The sequence below is a fragment of the Rattus norvegicus genome, chromosome 10 (assembly GCF_021556685.1).
Source record: "Rattus norvegicus strain SHRSP/BbbUtx chromosome 10, alternate assembly SHRSP_T2T, whole genome shotgun sequence".
Taxonomy (NCBI): domain Eukaryota; kingdom Metazoa; phylum Chordata; class Mammalia; order Rodentia; family Muridae; genus Rattus; species Rattus norvegicus.
The window spans coordinates 24,731,142-24,750,590 of NC_141543.1; the positions used below are offsets into that span (position 1 = coordinate 24,731,142).

General features: G+C 46.9%; 1 long non-coding RNA gene across 4 annotated transcripts; it reads left to right on the top strand.

Moving 5' to 3' along the window:
* Positions 1-3,761: 3,761 nt before the first annotated feature.
* Positions 3,762-18,568, top strand: LOC148002809 (uncharacterized). 4 transcript variants are annotated; one of them, XR_015631157.1, is made up of 5 exons: positions 3,762-4,291; positions 6,461-6,599; positions 14,390-14,486; positions 15,063-16,485; positions 18,041-18,568. It is a non-coding gene; the product is annotated as an uncharacterized LOC148002809 (long non-coding RNA). The 4 variants fall into 4 exon arrangements; XR_015631158.1 differs by having other exon boundaries at positions 15,063-15,127; XR_015631159.1 differs by lacking the exon at positions 14,390-14,486 and having other exon boundaries at positions 15,063-15,127.
* Positions 18,569-19,449: the final 881 nt, after the last annotated feature.

A 19,449-nucleotide genomic window follows, 5' to 3' on the forward strand; every position in this document is an offset into this window, starting at 1 on the left:
ATAATTTAGTAGTGTTTACTTTCCAGAGAAAATGATAACCCAGTAGAGGGGTTTTAAAAAATGTACGTCTTTGTGCCCATCTTAGGGTTCGGGGTCAGCCCTCTCCTGACTTGGTATGAGAGCAGCCTCTTTTCCCCTCTGAGAATCCACCCTGGTTCCTCTCAGCCCTCACTATCTCAGGCTTTACAATTGGTCCACAATGTTGCTCTCTCGTGCCTTTCACCCTCCACCACTTTGTCCCACAATGCTCTTCTCCCCTGTGGAACAAACTCACCCAGAAACAGGGTCTCAGCCAGTAGCGAATATTGACATCTGCTCTGTAGCTCCTTAGGAATGGAATGGAGAATGGCTTTCAGGGTGATGGGCATTTAACATCTGGACATGCAGAGCTGAAGGGATGAATTCATGACTTAATGAACTTCAGAGAGAAGCAGGACAGGGTGAGGGAGGGGGGATGGCCCGGGAAAGAGATGAGACATTCGTGGGATAGGATTCAGGGAATTCCCATGAGCTCATGATGACACCCGACAACTTTCCCTCTTCCTACCTCCTACACTTGTGACTTCAGAAGCATGAGTGTGCTCATCAGACTCTGTGAAGACGTTGTCCGATCTGTTTTCTCTTACACATGTGTTTTCTATACACATAACACACATGTACCTAACACAGACTTTTCCTTAACAGTATGGAGAGCTGCAGTTACTATCACCCCGTACTCATGAATACTTCACTGTGAGCTCCCAAGGGATGAAGGCATCCCCTTCCAGAATCACCGTGTAAATTTGAAATTGATAGAACTTTTAAAAAAATACAACCTACTGCTCACAACTCTGCTTCTGTCAGTTAAACATTGATTAGTGAGTTTCTCTGTCATACAGGATCCAGCCTGGAGCCAGGCTTGGCATTTTGGTATCTGATTTTCTAATCTTTTTAAATGTGGAACATTTCCTCTGTCTTTCCCTCTCTTGGCATGAGTCACTTAAAGGAGGAGACACTGGGCTTATCTCGGTTTGAATCCTCACTTTACCACACAGGAGCTGAATGACAAAGGGAACCGCTTCATTTCCTAGTCTCAGTTTTCTCATCTGTGAAATGGAGCTAGCAGTACAAGAAACTGAGGCAAGATAGCAATGAGACAGACAGAGAACATGAGTAAAACTTATTGGTAATCCAACAAAACCATGTCTGCCTAGTCCTCTACCAACATACCTGGAACCTTTTAGTGATCAATACATTTGATTACTTATCAATCAATAAATGACTGGTGACCTAGGGCTAGCTACCTTTCTGCCACTTATGTGGTCTCAAGGATTTGCCTCTTAGTGACCTGATATCCTTGGTTATTAAGGTAGGACTTTCAGTTACTTCCTCTTGAGGCTGAAGGAAGTTACACGGGCAAAGTGCTGGTTGTGAGTGTGGATCCAGTGCCCTCGACTCCCACCTAACCCCTTTGTAGCCACCTCCTCCCCCCGTTCATGCGGAATTGTCCAAACGAAAATAGGGTTTGTGCGAATTAATTCCGGGGACCAAAACCCTTCCAGCAGGTGCAAGTAATGGATACAGATGCCGAAAGCTGTTTAAAGATAAAACTGGGAAACCTCACCCTCCCCGTGGGTGTGCTCCCTTACCAAGTATATTTTGGAATAATCTCCTCTCTGTTGCTCAAATAAACTGTCATTGTGGGTGTGGTGGGTTAGGTGGAGGTTTGAGGTGTGGGTCGTTAGACTGCCGGGTGGTTATGATTCATTGTTGATTGAAATGTGAGTCTGGACTGTGTGACCTTGGTATCATCAGGGACACTCTGGGGCGAGCGGCCACCCAAAGCATGGCACTCTGGGGCTTGGCACAGTCCCTCTTAGAACTCTTGGAACAGTCAGGGTTGTGCAGAGCCAGGTCTCAGTTCAATGTCACCTCCACGGGGAAGCCTTTCAGGGGGCTCTGCATGTGACATTGGCTGTCCCTAAGGGCCCATTTGCATGTTGTAACACATGGAGGTTTTCCCTGTCCTGGGGAGTGGCAAGTGAAAACAGAGAAGGGAATGTGGAGGCATGAAATGGGGTTACTGGTTTGGAAGCTTGAAGTCAACACCTCACGTAAGAGGAAGGGGTATGAGGCATAACGCTACAATGCTTCTGAGCTCTCACGGGATCTAGAACCTGGGCTTGAGCTTCAGGTCCTGGTCAAGCAGCATCATGTCCAAATGGCACGGGTTAATGGCTCTTGAGTATCAGTTTCTCAAGTGTTAAATAAGTGTGAGTGCAGTGTGACGCCCACAAGATGATGCCTGCAAGGGCAGGGTGGTGTGGCCAGGGTGGTGTGGGGTGGGGTGGGGTGGGGCAGAGGGGATCTGGATGGAGACTTCTGCAGCAGGGAGACACAAGCATGTATCTCAGCTTCTCCCCTGCCCCCCCCCCCCCACAGGCTGGGTTATACCTTACCTTCCTCAAGTCTCTGACTGCTCACGGGCGAATTGCCTTCAGTAATGTCTTCGCTCCTTTGTGTGTTTAGGCTCCTTTGTCTGTGAATTCAATCAAGAGTGAATGAGAAACGTTTGAGAAAACTTGCATTGAACATGTGTAGGTATTTTCTTGTTATTATCAGCAAAAAAGTCTAACCCTGGATAGTATCGGGCATTAGGAATTATTGAAGTCCTGTGGGAGGGTCTCCACAAGACCCATGCAAATGCTGTGTCACCTGACATTAGGGACTGGAGCAGCCTTGTGTTTTGGTATCTGCAGAGATGTCTAGGACCAATCCCTTGCAGATATCAATGTTCTCTTGTACTTAGACGTTTCCAAAGGCTATTGAGAGAACCACTTAGACTACATGTCATTTTTACATAAAATGGCATTGAAGTAATTTATTATTGTTTGAAGTCTTATAAATTTAGGCTTGGCCCACTCAAAAATAAAATGGTTGCTGTGATGTTTTCCTGTTAAACCCCAAACTCGTGAAGAAGAGAAAAGATGCATTAAATCGATTCCACAAATGTCATGGCCTTGTTCTTGGTCCGTACCCGGTGCCAGACAGAAAGTGATAAATGATTTTGAACTTGAGTGAGACGACGGTTGTAAGCATATACAGAGCACAGTGGCCTTCACGTTCCTAATGCTGTGACCCTTTAATACAGCTCCTCAGGTTGTGATGACCCCCCAACCTCCAAATTATTTCAAAATTATTGACACTTCATAACTAATGTTGCCACTGTTATGAATCATAATGTGAATATTCTTGGAGATAGTGGTTCACCTAAGGGGCCATGGCCCACAGGTTAAGAACTGCTGTGCTAGAGGATATCTTCCCACCCTTAGCCCAGAGCGATGTCAGGCGTTCACATATTTGAGCTCCACCATTATCCCTCTGGAAACCAAGCTGCAGCTCAGCTCTCCTCTGCTGAGATGCGCATGCCCCGTGGTCTGTCTCACAATATCACCTGGCTCACTTGTGGATGGTAGTAAGTAGAGGGACTGTGGCTTGGAGAGGCAGGTTGGAAGTGACCTTCTGTGACTCTGGGTCATGCGTTTGTTTGCGAGAACACAGACACACAAGTGGCCACTGACAATATGCGTCCCAACATCACATATGGGGCATATTTTGCTCAGAAACATGCCATGTTAGTTGTTGAAACCTTTTCCTGCGTGCCCTGAAACAAATGGCACCCTGGTGTATTTTCTATTAAGGGGCAGTAAATAAAAGTCTTTTATGTTGACAATGATAATATTATATTCTACAATTGATTTGCATTTTCCTATTCTGTAGATCTTTCTGCTTGGTATAAATCCCCAGGCTGAAATGCACTGGGCCTCATTCAGGGATCAGCAATGGATTTTGTCTCCGGCCTGGACAGCTATTCACACAGATTCTGACTGCAGGGATCTGGCTGTGCCCGGATGTGAAGAGGCAGTGCACAGTGAGGAAGAAGGCACGTGTGCATGCAAGTTTGGGCAGGTGCAGATGGAACCTGCAAGGATTCTCCAGGGAGCCACCATCAACCTGATCTCCAGAGGGAGCTGGTCTGAGCTACGTTACCCCCAAGCCCTGCTAGCTGGCTCCCTAGGAAAGCAAGAAAGCACACAATTGCCTTTTGGGGGTTTGTGGAGGAGCTGAGCCCTCATCATTTCCTGTGGGTCTTTCTGAGCATAAGATCCTCTCTTGCATCAGCCAAGCCAGGAGCTGCTGATAAACCGTGGCACAAGCTTGAGGCAGAGTTAACCTTAACCATTGACCACCCACTGAGCACTTGTCCTGTGCTAAGCATTATCTCATTAAACCCTCACTGCAATTCTGCAAGGTAGGTGCTGTGTTACTCCATTCTACAGATGAGGGAAACCAAGGCCGAAAGTTCCACAGCAGATAACTTGCAGCAGAAGAATTCAACCCCCAGGCAAGTCTGGATGTAGTTACTGGTGACACAAGAAAATATTTGTCTTGGGAAGCCATCCGTGGAGATCACAAAATCATCCCTACACCTTGCCTTGACCTAGCAGAATGAATGAGCGGCTGTGCTGGGGTGGTTGTGTTGGTTGAATTAGTTAGTACAAATGAGGCTTTGTAACTTCTTTGTAGTTAGACCAAGGCTGTGTCTCCTCTGCTCTTCCTGTGGCATTTCTTCAGAGGAGAAGGTAGAGAACGCTGAGCAGGTACAACAAAGCACGTTGGGCTTAGCTGAAGAAGTTGGTGATAACTTTACCCTCTAACCCTTAGAAATAAGAGCAGACGTGTCCACATCATCTATAGGAGAAGGCCTGGAGCATAGTAGTGTCTGTGCCAATAGGGTTAGGGTAGACAAAAGGATTTTCTTGATACCCAGCCTTAATTGGAAGTGTCAGTGGCTGAATCTGCATAGAATACATGTTCACTGTGTTTCAAGCTCTTCCTCTCTTTATTTTATTTTTAATTTTTATTTTTTCTAACCTCAGGAAGACTCACTCAATAAAAGTAGTAGATGGAGGATGAGACATGATTTCTCGTTTTCCTCCTCCTCTTCCTTCTCTTCCTCCTCTTCTTCCTCCTCCTCTTCTTTTTCTTTGACCTTAGTCCAGAAAATACCTGAATGGTTGTTTTCAAATTGAGCTGTGAAGTGCAGTATTTGTGAGTGAAATTGCCCCTCTTGCTTTCAATATAATTGACTTGCATTTTTCATTTTCCATTTCCTCCAGAAAAGCGAAAGTGTTCTTTGGAGAGCATGGCTTCCCTGTTTGTGATTTTCCAGGGTGGGTACTTCATTAGCCAACATTTGAGAATGGCAATGACATCCAGCATAGAAAGCACTAGCTACTACCTACCGACAAACTCCAGCAGCGAGCCTTAAAGAATGGGTTGATTTTTTGTTGGGGATTTAGCTCAGCGATAGAGCACTTGCCTAGCAAGCGCAAGGCCCTGGGTTCAGTCCCCGGCTCTGAAAAAAAGAAAAAAAAAGAATAAAAAAAAAGAATGGGTTGATTTTTATTATATTATCACTTGAAACATCCTAAGAATGTCTACACGTGCCCTTGAGGGTTGCATTTCTGTGTAGAATTGAATCCTCCACATGGTGGTGCATGGTGGTCACTGGGGAAAGCTGGAAGCCTTTGGCTACCCTGTCTTAGCCATGATTTTCAGCACTGGGAAAATGAGAGCTAATCTTAGGTCAGTGCTTTACCTCACGCCACCTCCTGCAGTGGCACCACAAACTGTCTTTTCAATTCTCAGTCCTTCTGAACATATGAAGGACAAAATCTCACTGGTGTAAACTTGTATCTGTAGTCATGAGAAAAGACAGGTCAGACCTTGGTCTTGGGCATTTTGAAGGTAACAGTTTCTGACTTGGAGTTCTTAAGCTCTAATTGCTTGGTAAAACATGCCAACCTCTCCTCTACCCATAATATTACTCCATGACAGCTTTAAAGGTAGGATAAAATTTCATTTAAAAACAAATCGGGGGTGGGTTGGGGATTTAGCTCAGTGGTAGAATGCTTGCCTAGCAAGCGCAAGGCCCTGGGTTCGGTCGCCAACTCCGAAAAAAAGAAAAAAGAAAAAACCAAATCGGTGTGTTTCCCTTCCATTCTATGGTGCCAGAACACGCTGGCACAGAGCTGTGATCCTCCAAGATTTGGTGCAATGGTGAAGGCAGAGCATGAGGCTGGCTATACTCTGCTCATTGCAGTTTTCTCTAAAGTCACACTGAACCAAGACCATGGGCACTGAGAATAGAGATGGCGTCATCCTCTCCTGTTCTCACTCCTGTGAGCTCTGGCCTCCTGGGTCTGCTTACCCTACAATGAGCATTCCGAATGGTTGGGAGAAAAGTGGCAGCCTTAGTTTTAGGCAGGGATGGTGGTGTGGCTAATAAATTTGTATCTTTGAGATCCAGGTTCCTCACCTCCAGGCCAAGTGACTCCTGTTTTTGTTTTTGTTGTTGTTGTTGTTGTTATTATTATTATTATTATTATTATTATTATTATTAATTTCTGGGGTTTAGGCCTCTGGAAGGTAGGATCTAGTTTACCCCTGCAGCCTGCTGAAGATGCGTGCTCCAGGGGCCAGGAATGGACGGAGCAGGTGCAGATGGCCCGTGGATGCAGCGATAACAGTCGCAGCATGGAGATCAAGTCACACATGTGAGTTCTGAGCTACAGCCTTTCTTCTGCTTAGGCTGCAAATCTTTGGCAATCGGAGGCAGGCTCTGAATTAAGCTTAATTAAAATTCACTCTTAATTAGGGCTATTACTTAAAATCAACTCTATGTAATAAAGCCGTGTAATCATAATTAAGCCCCAGGAATGGAATTAGGAGGCAGGGAATGTGAAAGCCATTGTATTTACAAGGGCCTGGTGTCGGTGGGGGCGACAGAGCCTTCTTCTTCAATTAACAGGATTTTTAAGTAAACGAGCATCTGCCAGTCGTGGTGAGGACTTAGGCAGCCACAGGCCTGATGAAGCACATCGGAAAGGGGCCTCGAAGAAAGTAGACTCAAGGGGCCATGGTCTCAGGTAGTGTGATGGGTGACAGGGATGGTCACAATGTCCAAACTGTCTGTAAGTTAAGATTCTCACTTCCTATGGAACTCTTGTTAGGGGAGCTTGGATCAGCATAGCCAAGGTCAGTGCCATCCACCTGTTTCCCGGCCGCAGTCACAGTGCTTGATCCTAAAGTATTAGAAGGAGCAGAGGGAAGTGACAACTGCTAGCAGTCTCCTGCTTTGACATCATTAATAAGCCACCAAAGGGTGGGAGCATAATTTGGAAATGAAGGGTCGGTTTTGCAGGTTGGGTGTACCAAATGCGGGCCGCAGTCTAGGGTGTTGTTCCCTTCTCAGTGTCTTGACTATGGTGTGGGAGTTGAAACAGGCAGTGCCTTCAAGTTGTTCTGGTAAACACAAAACATTTATACAGCAGTGTCTACCGCAGTGCCTACAAATAACAGCCAAGTTTGTATAGTTTTTCATATACGTGTGCCACATTAGGCACTGTTGCTATACGTGCGAGGCTGCTATTGGCCATAGTTGTCATATTAAACAGTCATCGTTTTCTCCAATGTATATGTAAGTAACTGTGGACTCAAGGAGACTCAGGAACATCCCATAGGAAGGAAGAACGTGCATAGAAAGAGCCACCATACTGTAGTTATAAAGATAGCATCTGCCCCATCTTGTCCATTGATGGGTCAGTGGCACCCACTGGAGAACATGTACCTAGGAGCACATGCCTCTCAGGGGAGGCTGCTCCTCCATGCCTAGTTTCTAGGCCCAATCCTGTGTGTCCAATTCTGCCAGAGCGAGACTTGCTTACTCCAGAGCTATGGGGTTGGAGGGGAAGGGAAAGTACAGACAGTTCCTTCTCCCAGCTTTCCCTCCATTTCGTTTTCTTTGCTCAGGGTTCTCAGGGTTCTTCTCAGAAGTGGTAAGGGGGTGTAGACAGCCATGGCCTTCACCACTTTTTTCCCTTTTATAGCCCCTATTTCCTCAGGAAGGTCTCCCCCTGTGTTCAGGCACTGAAATCATGACTGGTACTATGTTAAAGCCCAGCGCACACACTGTCTCTTTTATTCTGCATCCAAGCTTTGGTCATGATCTGTGCACTGCAGATGAGGAAACTGTAGCTAGATGGGTAAAGCTCAGTCAGGTCACTGACCTCAGAGAAATACATCATTTGATCCTGGCTGGGTTTTCAGTTCACCCCAAGAGACAACACACCCTTCCAGAGGTGCAAGCTCTCCTGGGTCCTCCCAGATAGGTTCTACCCATGGCAGCATCAGCACTGAAATCACTGTACCTTTGATGCAGCCAACATCTCACAGTTCATGTTTCTGAAGCAGCCTTGGGTCCACACAGCAACTCCCCTTGATGCTTGCAGGCCTCAGAATTCACTGAGCTCAGTTCTCATGATTGGCTATAAAGACAGCACAAGATAGAAATTCAGCTGGGGCCAGGTCTCCATGGGAACATCCAAGTCTGACCTTTAGTGTCATTGTTAAGAGAATGATACATATGCTAATGTGGTTTGGGCGAGCTGTGTGCAAAGTGTTAAATACTAAGGTCTTCGATCTTTCTGCACTTGTTAATGGTCAGGAATCATACATACTAGAAAGAAAGCAGGATATAGGCTAACCTGGGAAGGTCTGGAGCATAACCTAGTGGTTGCCCTTGTTCATCTCTGACTGGAAACTTTGTGCTTTTCTGCTCCCTAGAGAAGCCATCTTAATCTGATTAGAGGCATGGACCTGGAGGGAGGGGGTACTCTTGTAAGGAAAACTCATGATTACCACCAGATACTACCCCAAATCAGCCATGAGCCTCTTTTTGAGAGAAAGAAGAATGTGGCAGGAGAGGCCAGCCTAGGTTACCCAGGCTCCACTCTCCTACTGAGAGGTGCCTCCCCCCCCTCCCATCTCCACACCAAGCTCCCCATGTGGAGACCCTGACCTGGGTGAATCCATCATGGAGAGAAACCATAGAGCAGGTTAGTGCCACATGGGAGGTGAAAGTGCCCTGACGTGTGTAGTTGACTTTCAGGAGCTTACAGACCCCAGCTCCTGACCAGAGGGAGCCTCATCTCTTTCCCAGCATGACCCCCTTGTCCTTCAACATAATATGCTTCTATTTACACTAAATAGAGGCAGCTTCATTTTTGAGTTCCTGTATTTTGGGCAAGCCAAGCTGGAGGTCCCCACAGCCGGTCCAAGCAGGCGTCAGCTGTCCTGGAGATGGTCACGTGGAAGGCTCTCCCAAGCCCGCTCCTCTGACAAAGTTTAGCAAACAGCTTATCTCCCAGAAAACACGTGAGGTAATGTTTATGAAATATCACCCCGTCCCCTTCACCAGGCTGTGGGGTGCTTGGCACGACTGAACATTGCTGCTGGTGGCTAGGTCACCCTGCCCCTCCTCCCCTCAGTAAAGGTAGGAAACCACTATCTGACCATCCCACAGCAGGCCTGGGCAGAATAACGCTCTATAGATGTGTCCAGTGACTGAGTTTCCACGGTTTAAGACATACTTGTATGTGGAGTGGATATAGTTTTCTTTAGGAGAAATCAGGCAGAGAGTAGCAGGGCAACCCCCCCCCCCAAAGTTGTAAAAATCAGTTGGTGACCTGGCTGGGAAGCCAGGTCTGAACTCCTGAGTCTCTTCTGAACTGTTCTGCACTAAATATTCATTTAAAGAAGGGTAGATAGATGGGTAGCTACATGAGTGAACAGGCAAGGGATAGCTGGCCTGGTACGGTGGCATGTGCCTGTAATCTCAAAACTCAGGACAGTGAGGCAGGGGAATTGTGAGATTCAGTACAGTGTGGACTACATATAAGATGCCATTTCAAACAAATAAATGAGGAGGGGAGGGGAAGAGGGAGAAAGTAGTGAGGTGGAGACACGAAGGGGGAGAGGGAGATGTTGATGGAAGAAGAGAAGGGAGGAGGGGAGAGGAGAGGAAAGGAGAGACTAGGTACGTGGTTAGAGAAGGGAATGTGTAAGTGTAGTTAGTTCTGGAAAAATATACTGGAAACTGCAGGGTCTCTGGAGTGAGAATGGGAAGGCTAGTGTGTGTGTGTGTGTGTGTGTGTGTGTGTGTGTGTGTGTGTGTGGTATATGTGTGTGTGTATGTGTGTGTGGTGTTTGTGTATGCGTGTGTGTATGTGTGTGTGTATGTGTGTGTGTGGTGTTTGTGTATGTGTATGTAGGTATGTATGCTCTTGTGTGTTTGAATATATGTGTATGGGTGTGTGTGTGTGCTTTGTGTGTGTTTGAGTGTGTGTATGTGCTTGTATGTGTGAGATCAGAAGAAAGACCATAGTACACATTACTCTTTATTCTTGCCCCTTTGTCCCCCACAAACTGCTGTGATTCTTTGGTGTGAGCACATTTTCAATGTCCCCTTCTCTTTTCTTGACTTCTATCTCTGTACATCCTTCCACTAGTATCAGAGCCACAACGCAGAGCAGGTGCAGGAGATGTTCTGAGAACGCCTCAGTCATTTCCTCTCTGATGCTCTTAGATGCCTACCGGGGCAGCTCCGACATGCTCTGCGAAGAACAGCCATGGCAAGGGGATGAAGCCCAGAGTTTGATGTCTGAGAGCTGCACCAGGGCTGCCTCAATGACTTTTATCCAGAACTGATGACTACAGACCCCCTTGGTGGTGCCCAGAGGAGAGATACTTTCTTTCCTGCTCTTTGTGAATATGATACATTTTAAACAACCTGCGTGCTTAGCAGCTTGGAAGTGGTTAAATGAGTTTTGTTTTGGCTCGTGATGGAGCAATGTGCATTAAGAACAAACCATAAATCTCACCTTTCCACAACCAACTTTGTGGTAAAACAACCAAGCAAATGCTGCAGTCGAGGCTCCTCGTGGTCGAGTGTGGGGAAATCAGGCCAGTATAGGACAAAATGTCAGTACTTAATGCTACAGAGCTCACCCTATTTTTCAACATTTTTTCCCCATTTCCAAAATGCCATTTTCATTGTAAACATTTTATAAATAATGATCTAAATTTTTGTAGGATAATAAAAACAAAGTGCTTCCTATGGAACTCTTGTTAGGGGAGCCTGGATCAGCACAGCCAAGGTCAGTGCCATCCACCTGTTTTCTGGCTGCCGTCATAGTGGGTGGTAGGATCACAGTTTATTTTTCTGGTTTATTGGTTTATTTTTGTTTTTAGAAACAGGATATTAGCATGTATCCTAGGCTAGTCTTGAATGCACTGCATAGCCCAGGCTGGCCTCAAACTCACAGTGGTCCTTCTGCCTCAGCCTCTGGAATGATGGGATTACAAGTGTTTGCTGCTGTGCCTGACTTTTTTTTTTTTTCCGGAGCTGGGGACCGAACCCAGGGCCTTGTGCTTGCTAGGCAAGCGCGCTACCACTAAGCTAAATCCCCAAGCCCCCTGTGCCTGGCTTTTACCCTTGCCTTTAAAGTTCCTAAATTTTAGGAACTTTCTGTGCTTTACTGAAATCATATTTAACATGGTTTTAAAAATGCAGGTGGAGAGGGAAAGAGATCTGTTGCTAAGTAGCCCATGGATCAGGCTCACCTTAACTTGTTTCTGGCAATTGGCTGGGTTGTCCTTTCATGAGCTTCCCAAATGTGCAGGTCAGCTGCCCCTTGGGAGTAGTGTGGAGGTGAGAAACACTACAGAGGAAACCCTACCAGCCCAAGAGTAGGGTCAGTCAAGGTCTAGCTGGGGAGACGGACCATACAAGTCACAGGTATCACCCTAAAGTTTCTTAAGAGTAAAATTCACAGCGTCTGTGACTTTGAAGTCATCTCATCCTCCGGTAGGCTCTCCTCCATTTCTTCTCACTTCACCTGCTGTTCTGTGAATGTAAGCAACGTCATCCCGGCACTGTGAGGCTGAATGATGCTTGCATGATGGAGGTTGAGCAAATCCATCCTTGGTGTGGGTCACATGATCGGCCTCATGTTGAAGGTGTGCGTGACCAACTGTCAGCAAGCCAGGGCTTTTGGGTCACTGCAGAGCTGGTGGCTATGTTCCCAGCAGGCAAGCCATTTCCCTTCTGTGCCTAACTGATACGTGTTCTAAACCTTGCCATATGGCCTTCCAGAAAGAACAGCCAATTTTTCATTCAAAGATCAAAGGATAAATTAATCTGCTTCAATGAACAGAGGAAGGCAGTCCCTTTTCTTTATTCTGTATGTTGTGACTGTCTACACTCCTGCCGAGGCTCTTGGTACGGAAGAGTTCTTCCGAAACCCATGGTTGTGACACAGCCTCACGTGGCTCGACTTCCCACTGTGGGTGTGGCACAGCAGTGCAGAAGGTCGTGACTGGAGAGCAGAAGGGAAGGATGGGAAAGGATTGTGGGTAGGGAGTAGAGCCAGGGGTCTGTAACAAAGCAAAGATCCTTTAGGTAAACTTGGGAGTCTAGGAAACCACCCAAGCAAGGGGGAGCTCAGAGATAAAATCAGAGGGGAAAATTCACAGAAGTGTTCCCATCATTCTGTGTCGATATTAATGATTTGTGTCTGTCCTTTGGGTCATTGACTTTTTAGAAGCCCTACCTCCATCCACTTACAAGCCATCCTGTCCTGCCCCGTCCTGCCACATGCTAGACGTTGGCATGAAAGAACACAGAGACCATTCTTGAATAGGAAGCTCATGCAGAAGAATGGAACAGGGGCCAAGACTCTACTTGAGAGAGATGGGAGGCAAGGTAGTGCCCAATGAGGCCAGATGGGAAGGAAAGGTTAAATGCTGTCCCGGAGAGCAGCAGCTAGAGCTGCATCTTCAAGGGCAGTGTGAACGGTGACCCAGTAGACATGACTGACACAGGCGTTTCTAGCTGTTTCAGGAACAGCACAGTGATACATGGGAACCTTTGCTGTACCTGCACCACAGCTGAGTTCCAGGAGTCCTGAGGCAGAAAGGGTACCGTGCAGTGGGATGGCCCCAGGGAGGGCACATGTTATAGGCTAACTGCAGTAACAAGGGGTAGAGCCTGGCAAGGGGGTCTAGGTGGTCCCCATACATGCGGCTGCAGACTTCTTGTGTACTTACAAGCAGAGGCAACAATTAATAATTTGAGGGGTGCAGGCCCCTCGCCCTTGATTGTTATGCCTTCAGTTGGGAGAGGAGAGTTATATTAGTCTATATTTTCTCTTTTCACATGGCTTGAGAAAAGCACACTGGATCCAAATGAGGTGAATTCATTCATTCATTCATTCATTCGTTCATTCATTCATTCGTTCATTCAGAACAGTTCTGTGCATCCCTTTCTGATCAGTACCGCTAAAACTTCTTTGGGGGATGCACAGGTTATCAAGACCTTTCTCTAACTTCAGGAGCTCTCTAGCCAGGAGGAGGAAGAGGTACATGCTGATTCCACAGTGTTAACTGTGGGCTGGCTGCTATACCTCCTTCCAGCCCTTGGTGGACTTGAGATTCTCTCAGGGGAAATGCTGGTACTTACCCAGGGCCAACGCACCCTGAAATTCAATTCCTTGCACCCCTTTCTCTAGCCACCATCTCTTTAGTTTCAATAACATCCATTAGAGCGCCTTTGAGCACACACAGGTGCTTAGCATTCTCTGTCCTCTAAGCCCCCTAGTCCATTCTACCTGTATCCCAACCTCAGATTAATATGACTTCCTGGGGAAGAATTCTCTTAATCTGTTTGGCTAGACCAAGTCTTTGGTAGCTTCACGTGCCCTAACATTCCTCATGTCTCTTATTCCAGCCATTACTATTTTTGCATGCATTATTCAACAGTTGGAATGGTGTTCATATTATCATATTACCTTAATAATCAAATTTATCACAGTATAATTTATATATAAGAAAAGGCCCCATTTTGATGAGTACTAGCAAATCTTTACAAAGCGTATACACGTATGTAACCATCACTATATCCAAACATGGGACATTCCATCTCATCAAAAGTTCAGCACCCCGTCCCAGTCAGTCATGTGGTGCACATGAGGGACCAACCCTTCAGATTGCTGAGAAATAGTTTTCTCATTGGCTGCTGGGAGTTGCCCCTGGTCCCTCAGGCAGCCTTCAGCTTCTTCGGGAGATACACCTCCCGTATTTCACACGGGTAGCCTTTGGAATCAATGTGACTCATCTTCAGTGATGTGTGTGACTTCTCTGAACCCATGCTCAACAGCTGTGTCAACACAGAAAGTGTGCCCTCCCACCCCTTGCCAGGTTATGCTTTTGGCCAGAGAAGCCTGCCCATGTCTGACTCCCTTCAGAATCACTAATTCGGAGATACACTGAAGTTCCTGACCAGCAGTGAAGCTGCATAGTGGTGGGCCATCCTTTTAGGTCTAGGAACTTGGACTTCCTTGTTTGTGGAATGGAGACAATGTTATCCTCGTAGGGTCATAACGCAAACCTAGGGTCTATGTTTTCTGTCCCCTTTTCTCTCTGGACCTTCAGTGTCTTTCTCTGTCAGGTAATGGCCGAACTGCAGTTCTCCAAGGTGTCTTCCCTCTTGGACCTTGTTGGGACTGGAAAGAGGTCTAAAATTTTCCAGCACAGGAAAAATTGGGGTAAGAGAATGGTCAGTTTCTCTGACTGTTCTTTTCCCAAATAAAGGAAGTCTGCTTCAGTGTCTAGAACAGACCTGTGGTTTTTGGATCATGGGGCTGATACCTTAGCTATTTTGAGGCCCATTAGGGAATGTAATAGAGCTCCCAATTTCTACATGTGATCCCTGGTGCCACGAACCATGTCCTCTGCTGGGAACTAATCCTTGACAGGGATAAATGAGTCACACAATAATGGAAGGGAGGGGATAGTGTTCCATTTGTAAGCCAGTAAGTAGTCCAGTTAAAACTGGTTCCCTGTCTTCTGTCACTGAGCAACAGAGGACTGGTGGAGGCCTACTAAGTGTCATGTGCTTAAGATAGATCATCACTGTCAACCAATAGAGGTATCGGTCCTTATCTGTAGATGGACAAACGAGCTTCTTCCGCTTGGCTTCCCATCTGCCTGATGATCTATGGGTGGGTGGATGGGAACACAGTGTGTGATTCTGTGTGGCCAGGAGAAGGGGGTGATAGCTTCTGGTTGAAATACGAGAATGTCAAAATACCAGGAACTTACTGTTACTTTTAATTCTCCAGACCCCATGACCAGACCTGGAGGCAGCTGGAACGGTTTCCTAGACCCCTGGATTCCAAGCACAGAGGTATTCACTGTGCAGCACACTCAAGGACATGCTGGAAGTGATGTCAGGGACAGGCAACAAAGCTATTCCCAAATCATTACTTCCAGTGCTCAGGGTTCCCAGTAGGAGAATAGATCTGTAGAAATCGTCAGGGGAGACTGTATCTTCTTCACCGAGCTCTTCAAATAACACTGTGTGTGTTCTCTTTCTGCAATGTGCCCATTGTCTGAAGTCAGTGGTGTTTGCTGATTGAGAGCTGCCACTCTTACAACTCACAGTCACTGGTGCCCAGCTGCCTCCTTGACCATGAGTCCAAGATTGCCTGGTTCAGCACCCCCAGACTCTGTGCCAGCCTGAGAATGGGCTGTGGCTCAGGGCCCATTCTGCACTGGCATCCGGGAGCCCAGCAGACCTTTGTGGATCCTGGCTCCCCACTTCACAGTCTAAACAGATGTGCCCCATCTGCTCTGTATAGACTGCAGCTTCTCCATGCTAAGACAGTGCTGTTGGCAGTGACTTGGAGAAGGTGACACGCAAATCAAAGGGTGACAAAGAAGAATGGGGAGTGAATGAAGGCAGATAGGTTAGAGCTATGGCAGTGACAGTGACAGTCACACTGAACTCCCAGGGAGGAAGGACATGGCACTGGGTGACGCTCAGGGGGCTGCCGTCAGCATAGCTCTCCTCCTCATGAGTGTGTGGTTTGGGACATTGAGGTTTACTTTTCCTATTTGTAAAAATAAAGACACCACTGGTGTCTCCACCAGAAGTTAGTAAGTTGGTTAGTTTGCTTGTTGGTTTTGTTTTCCAAGGCACGGTTTCTCTGTACAGTCCTGGCTCTCCTGAAACTAGCTCTGTAGACCAGGCTGGCCTCAAACTCTCAGGTCTCCCTGCCTCTGCCTCCCAAGTGCTGGGATTAAAGGTGTGCACCACCACACCCTGTCAGACGTTTGTGTTTACAGAGATGTAATGAGTTGCTGTGTTAAAACACACTGCCTTGCTCACGCGTGCTCAATAAAACATATCTACATTGTCTGCTGTTGGTCAAGCAGCCATCGGATCCTCTGAAGGCTGAGTGTGGGAAACACCGTTATGGTTTGCAGGCAGAGAAGTTGCAGGGAGTGGCTGGACCACCCCAATGTGCAGCACCTCCATTTTGCACCCTCTCGTCATCCATGTGTGAGCTCCCAGTCTTTCTTAGCCTCTGAATGGCCTCCTCTTTCCAGCCCAGACCAATCTTCTGAAAAGCTGGGACAGGCTTTAGAACTGCAGCAGATGACCTCAAGGGGGCAGCACGCGCTTGGCAAACCCAAACTGACCACTGGGACTGGGCTGAGTTGACTGCCAAGCAAGGCAAAGCGAAAGGATCGGGCTGTCAGGTTGGTGCCTAGCTAGGCTTCAAGGGTGGAGGAACAGAAGGCACATTGCGTTAGGAGATGTGATCAGTCCTAATGCTCCCCGCACCTCACATTGTCCAATACATAGGATGAATTGTACCAACTGATATGAGGGACCCCTCTCGTTCCAGTATACAGGCTGGCGCTGGAGGACAGAGCTGCTATATTGAGCGGTCTCTAGCCAAGACTGCATTTCTAAGACCACTCAGGATTCCAGGACATTTGTTATGGCTATGCTCAGCCCTTCTGGTCTCTACTTACTGTATGGTTCTGTGTCCATGGATGGCCAAGCTCTTGGACCCTCCCCAGATCTCTGAGGCAGAAACTATGTTATTTTGGTCAGTGGTCCAAGGGAATTTGAAAGACTCAGCTGGTTTCAGAAAGTCCTAAAGGGTGGGAAAGGGGAGAACATGACCATTTATTGATCATTTCCTACCTAGCCCAAGCCTTGTGTTCTATAAATGCTACCCTGTGTATTTCCCACCTCCATGTTATTTCTTACCTGTCCTTTATGACAAGGAATTAGATCAGCTCCAGAGAGGTCAGGTGACCCGCACAGGGACTCAGAGTAGCGAGTACTTAGGGTAGTCTCACGGCTGTCTGGTTCTAAAATCGGGAGTGGCCACTCTCCCATGTTGATGACGCCCCTTAATCACTAGAGTGCATTCTCTCTTGGGCTCCTACCTTGTGGTCTGTTTTATATGGAAGTCTGAAATACATTTTATTGTTCAACACCTGGAAGCAGTATCTACTATGGCCTCTTCCTGAAATGGCTCAATCCTGATCAGACCAAATGGCTGTGGTCCTTGAGCTGGGATGTTTGGGCAGGAAAGTGGCTAACAGCGAGAAGGAGAGTGGGGGAACTGATGCTCTTGGGCAATCCTATTTTTGAACCTCTTCTACCTCAAGCTAGCAGGCCCCTCGGTTCTGCTTCCCTGTGTTTAGAGCTTCACCACGATTTCACTGTGGGAGCAGCAGCTCTCTTGCTCTCTCTACTCTGCTCATTTGCAGCCACTTCGTGAAGTCCCTGGGGAGGAAGGCCTCAGGATGTTGAGTGAGCAGCACAAAAGTCAGTTGTCACTGAGAACTTCTGCGGCTACGGCCTTGCTTCTAGAGAATGTTTTTATCTTGGGGTGGTCTCTGGCTTTCCTGCTGTGTCTCTCTAGTGATGGGAGACTTGGGTCCTCTTTGCGAGTAGTGCCGTGAGGACTATGCCAACTTTGGTTCTAGCCCCAGTAATTCAGACATGTTTCCCCACACTTGAATCCCCCCCACCCTGTCCCACTTCACTCCATCTATAATCTGTCTCAATTTCTGTACTATTCAACTTAGTTACTTGAATGACTACAAGTCAAAAGTCTCTTCCCAGACGCAATAGCCCAAAACTTACTGGAGAATTCTCCCCCTAAGGTTTTCAGTGGGATGAAGAACACTGCCCTTCTGGTTTGCTCTAATGTGTTTTCCCCACCTGAGACTTGAGTGAGTTTGCCTTGAAAGGCCTTGCCACCCATCCACAAAACACCTGTTTTCTCCACAGCCTGTGAGTGATGAGGACAAAAAGAGGCCACTCCAGCTCCTTCAGAGGACCAAACATGGGGTCTCTGTCATCTTTTTCCTGACGATGGCAGCATTCAGACCTTTGATGGATTGATTCCAAGAGCAGAATCATTAACAATACTGACAATTTGACATAAAGGCAGCCCCCTGGACTGTCCCACTGTCCTCACACCAGACAGCTCTCACTTCTGGAGTCTTTCTGATCTCCTTAAACAGGCATCTGTGTACAGCTAGACAGATCTATTGTACTGTTTGTAATAGTGTTGACAGCACTGGGCTGGTCTCAGAATTCCCCAATTTGAGTACATTTCCCTCTCTGGAAACCTCCAAGTCCGTATCACATTATGGCTACTCTCTACCCCTGTTTCTCAAGGTCAGAAAAATGGGGTGGTGGACAAGACCACCTACAGTTGTAGTATGACTGGCTCAAAGTCAACATGGCCCTATCCCCTTGTACCACATCTGCAGGCCCTCTGGAATGCTGTGCTGAATCAATAAATCTCTGACTTAAAAAAATGTTGCAAGTGATGTTTTCACCCTGACTAGGAATTTATTTCTAAAACTACAAGCAGGAGCAATGAAAACTCTTACGGATCTATGAGCAGTACGTGAAGCAACGAAATGATTGTCAAGAGGAATCTGGAAAACCTCCCAAGACTCCTGCAAGTCCACAGGGAAAGGGTTCAATGAAATCAGTCAGCTGAGGGATTCTACCCTTGCGGATTCGGGAACTCGGGATAATTATGAGGGCTTGGTAATCTACCAGGAGACAGGCATGATTCATTCAGGAAAGCAGCACACAGAGAGCTGTGTATAGCTGAGTGCAGAACACATGTCTGTAATCTCAGTGTTCAGAAGGAGAAGCAGGAACATCCTAAAGCCACAGCATGGGTATGTAGTAAAACCTTGTCTCAAGACACACACATACTGGGGCGGGAGTCCCCTTTTCTCTACTTCTATGCGTAGACAGGTATGTTTTTACAACCCCAAAGACAGCTGTGGACATCCACACCAGCTGTCAGCATGCATTCCTTACCCAGGTTGGGGAAACAGACAGCAGACCCAAAGTGAAAAAAAAAAGGAGATTTAAGAGTCTACTTATTTTTATTAATTTCTGAATGGTTTTCCTAAGTACTTAGCTTTTTTCTTTTTTCTGGAATGAAATAACGTTGTCAGAGGGTCACTTCAGAGCAAGGTCCTCAGTGAATGAAATGAAGGTTTGGATAAAGGGCAGTGATAATCACACTACTGTTGGCAAGCCACCCTCAAGAGCTGAGATGTTTACATGTTCTGTCTTCCTTGCCAATATGCAAATAGGTCTGCCCAGAGCTGATAGAACCTCTATTGTCTCTGTTGTAAGCTCCTGAGCCAGGAGCAAGGGATCTCCCC